Here is a 5,000-nt window from a genome sequence, read left to right as displayed (position 1 = left end):
CGTTGCTCTCTGTACGAATGCCGATGCTGAGCGGTCAGCTAGGAGGCGCTCCATCCATGTCGGTACCGGTGAGCGTTGCACTCGCAGTCGCAAGAACGTACGGCAAGTATATTACCTGGAAGAGTCAATGACAGTCCACGCCCCCCTGCGTGGGAAGAGTCTTTCTAGGCCATGACCCACCGGAAGGGCGCAGCGTCCCCCACCCCAGACATGTGACGTCACACCATCGGTATTGACGACTAGACTGATTCCTTATAATCATTTGCCATACACCGGTGGAAGCTGCCGAGACGAGTAACTACATAGCGGGCTCGCCGTGTCACTAATGTACAGAGATACAACAGTTTCGACTGGAACCGGATTAAACGTATACACGGCGCTGATTAGTAATAGATAGAGCCATCAGAATACAGATAATGTATACAACTGTCCGTATACATGCTGAAAGACTCTGCTCACAATCACAACCACACGTCAGCCACACACCCTTATCACGCACTACTCTCTGCCTGTAACACGCACACAGACAATATGTAAGCACCAGCATGGAACAACACCCAGTGCATCCTCTCCGCCACATTAGACAATCCACACTGTCATAACCAGACTGGGAGGTCCACTCAGAAAACAGAATATCCCACCCACCCGACAACCACCATTGCTCAGCCAAGCCACCAACACCCACACATGTCCTACACAGGGGTGCACCCAACATCACAATACTGCCTCCTCTCACAGCACACAAACAATGGCAGGAATGAAAGACACAGGTCTGCCACAAGCATGGAATGAGAGCGCCGCCTGTCATGAGCCAAAGGTGCATCCTGACGTGGCAAATCAGATGATGCCGCAGGCATCCACTTACTATAATCACAATCAACAAACCGGCCGCCCCGCCCCGCCCCCCATTAAACCTTTCCTTACAACAATGTGTACCTTAACCTAACCTATATCGTACCGTAACCTAACCTATATCGTACCGTAACCTAACCTATGTCGTACCGTAACCTAACCTATGTCGTACCGTAACCTAACCTATGTCGTACCGTAACCTAACCTATGTCGTACCGTAACCTAACCTATGTCGTACCGTAACCTAACCTATGTCGTACCGTAACCTAACCTATGTCGTACCGTAACCTAACCTATGTCGTACCGTAACCTAACCTATGTCGTACCGTAACCTAACCTATGTCGTACCGTAACCTAACCTATGTCGTACCGTAACCTAACCTATGTCGTACCGTAACCTAACCTATGTCGTACCGTAACCTAACCTATGTCGTACCTTAACCTAACCTATGTCGTACCTTAACCTACCCTATGTCGTACCTTAACCTAACCTATGTCGTACCTTAACCTAACCTATGTCGTACCTTAACCTAACCTATGTCGTACCTTAACCTAACCTATGTCGTACCTTAACCTAACCTATGTCGTACCTTAACCTAACCTATGTCGTACCTTAACCTAACCTATGTCGTACCTTAACCTAACCTATGTCGTACCTTAACCTAACCTATGTCGTACCTTAACCTAACCTATGTCGTACCTTAACCTAACCTATGTCGTACCTTAACCTAACCTATGTCGTACCTTAACCTAACCTATGTCGTACCTTAACCTAACCTATGTCGTACCTTAACCTAACCTATGTCGTACCTTAACCTAACCTATGTCGTACCTTAACCTAACCTATGTCGTACCTTAACCTAACCTATGTCGTACCTTAACCTAACCTATGTCGTACCTTAACCTAACCTATGTCGTACCTTAACCTAACCTATGTCGTACCTTAACCTAACCTATGTCGTACCTTAACCTAACCTATGTCGTACCTTAACCTAACCTATGTCGTACCTTAACCTAACCTATGTCGTACCTTAACCTAACCTATGTCGTACCTTAACCTAACCTATGTCGTACCTTAACCTAACCTATGTCGTACCTTAACCTAACCTATGTCGTACCTTAACCTAACCTATGTCGTACCTTAACCTAACCTATGTCGTACCTTAACCTAACCTATGTCGTACCTTAACCTAACCTATGTCGTACCTTAACCTAACCTATGTCGTACCTTAACCTAACCTATGTCGTACCTTAACCTAACCTATGTCGTACCTTAACCTAACCTATGTCGTACCTTAACCTAACCTATGTCGTACCTTAACCTAACCTATGTCGTACCTTAACCTAACCTGTATTGCGCCTTAACCTAACCTGTATTGCGCCTTAACGTAACCTGTATTGCGCCTTAACGTAACCTGTATTGCGCCTTAACGTAACCTGTATTGCGCCTTAACGTAACCTGTATTGCGCCTTAACGTAACCTGTATTGCGCCTTAACGTAACCTGTATTGCGCCTTAACGTAACCTGTATTGCGCCTTAACGTAACCTGTATTGCGCCTTAACGTAACCTGTATTGCGCCTTAACGTAACCTGTATTGCGCCTTAACGTAACCTGTATTGCGCCTTAACGTAACCTGTATTGCGCCTTAACGTAACCTGTATTGCGCCTTAACGTAACCTGTATTGCGCCTTAACGTAACCTGTATTGCGCCTTAACGTAACCTGTATTGCGCCTTAACGTAACCTGTATTGCGCCTTAACGTAACCTGTATTGCGCCTTAACGTAACCTGTATTGCGCCTTAACGTAACCTGTATTGCGCCTTAACGTAACCTGTATTGCGCCTTAACGTAACCTGTATTGCGCCTTAACGTAACCTGTATTGCGCCTTAACGTAACCTGTATTGCGCCTTAACGTAACCTGTATTGCGCCTTAACGTAACCTGCATTGCGCCTTAACGTAACCTGCATTGCGCCTTAACGTAACCTGCATTGCGCCTTAACGTAACCTGTATTGCGCCTTAACGTAACCTGCATTGCGCCTTAACGTAACCTGCATTGCGCCTTAACGTAACCTGTATTGCGCCTTAACGTAACCTGTATTGCGCCTTAACGTAACCTGTATTGCGCCTTAACGTAACCTGTATTGCGCCTTAACGTAACCTGTATTGCGCCTTAACGTAACCTGTATTGCGCCTTAACGTAACCTGTATTGCGCCTTAACGTAACCTGTATTGCGCCTTAACGTAACCGATATTGCGCCTTAACGTAACCTATATTGCGCCGTAACGTAACCTATATTGCGCCGTAACGTAACCCACATTGCCCCTTAACGTAACCTATATTGCGCCGTAACGTAACCTATATTGCGCCGTAACGTAACCCACATTGCCCCTTAACGTAACCCACATTGCCCCTTAACGTAACCCACATTGCCCCTTAACGTAACCCAACACACGTTGGGCCTTAACCCAACACACGTTGGGCCTTAACCCAACACACGTTGGGCCGTAACCCAACACACGTTGGGCCTTAACCCAACACACGTTGGGCCTTAACCCAACACACGTTGGGCCTTAACCCAACACACGTTGGGCCTTAACCTGCTCTGTAATTGTCATACGACGCGTTAAATTAGTGTAGTGTTGCCTAACTGCAACCCCCGCAATATAGTTTGCTACTCGCACTGCCCGGTCCCCAGTGTATCGCTTCATGTTAAACACCTTGCAGCTATACACTGTAATGTGGATGGCAGCAGGACGTACATGCTCAATGCCCTTTGCAGTTGTTCATTGGCATTTGCAGTTGTTCATTGGCATTCGCATGGCGAAGCACTTAGCCTACGCTGTGGTACGGCCTGTGTCAACTGTCCGCTGATGTTGTACGTCCAAATCACACACTGTACTGCACATTGGTCCTCATGTACTGAATGATACATCGTGGTACATGTGACCGTACAACGACTGCGCCAACAACGGCGAACCATGCGGTCCAAATGTTGTGCACTCAGCTACGTGTCGTCTCCCTATAAGAGCTGGATTGCAGTGTGGTATGCCCTGGATGGCGATCAGCATGAGCCGTCTGTTGATGTAGTGGCGCGTGTTGTCAGACGTAGTCGTCTCTTCTCACACACCGTGATAGCACGGTGCACTGCGTTCCACATCTGCGACATGCGACAGAGGCCGGTTGACAGTCGTTCGCGCAATGGACATCGCATACGTACGGGGGCCACCTTCCACGTGTTCGCTAAGCGTGGACATGTTGTTGCGTGTATGTGGGCAGACAGTGTGTCGTGACACCTGACACAGGCATGCAACAATCGTTGAATTTGCAAATGGCGATGGACGCCTACGTTTGCTGGTGACGTTACGCAAATGAACAACTGGTAAACCGTTGTGGTGCGGTTGTTCTCGCTAGGGGTGAATCAGTGATGGCGACGATCGGTTGAGCTACCAACCGGTTGTTGCAGCGATACCCACCATGCCCACGAACGTGAATGGCATGTGGGTGTGAAGCGATACGCGGCGGTGGCTGGGTGGGACCGTCCCCGGCCGGTGAGGGGGGGCCTCCCGGCGTGTTGGCCGTGCGGTGCGTGGGCGCACGCGCTACAGCCGGCTGGTGGGGGCGGCCAGTGGCAGGCGCGCCGGCCGACGGAGGCGGCAGGCGGCGCAGCTGCGCGCCGGCGCACCCTGCACGCGGCGCCGTGCGGCCAAAGTAGGTCCTCGCGGGCCCGGTGCGAAGCGCGGTGGACATCTGCAGTGTGCTGGTCCGATTGAGGACTGTGTGCGCTGAGGATGCGCCGCCGCCCGGCGCTCGGCGCCGCGACGCCGTCTGCTGCTCGGTCGCCTCTGCGGTTCTCGCAGGTGGTTTGTATCGCAGCTGTGCGGACGTGTTGGCGCGTGCGCTGTGCTGGGAGAGTTCGCTTCGGCACCCAAGTGGGGCTTTTGTCCTTCTGTGGCGCTGGCGTTGGAGCTGCCGGTCACCGTAGGTGGCGCGTGTTGTCTCCCGCCGGCAATGCCACGACAGCACGCTCCCGGGCCTCTGTCGGCAGCGGCAAGCTCAGTTGGGAGCACGGGTGGTCGCACCTAAAGCGTCTACTCGCCAAACTCCGGGCGATTGCGCCTCTCTCGAACCCGACCAAGTACTTA

This window comes from Schistocerca americana, unplaced genomic scaffold, assembly GCF_021461395.2.
Source record: "Schistocerca americana isolate TAMUIC-IGC-003095 unplaced genomic scaffold, iqSchAmer2.1 HiC_scaffold_1270, whole genome shotgun sequence".
Classification (NCBI taxonomy): Eukaryota; Metazoa; Arthropoda; class Insecta; order Orthoptera; family Acrididae; genus Schistocerca; species Schistocerca americana.
Note: the sequence above shows the minus strand (reverse complement) of the source record.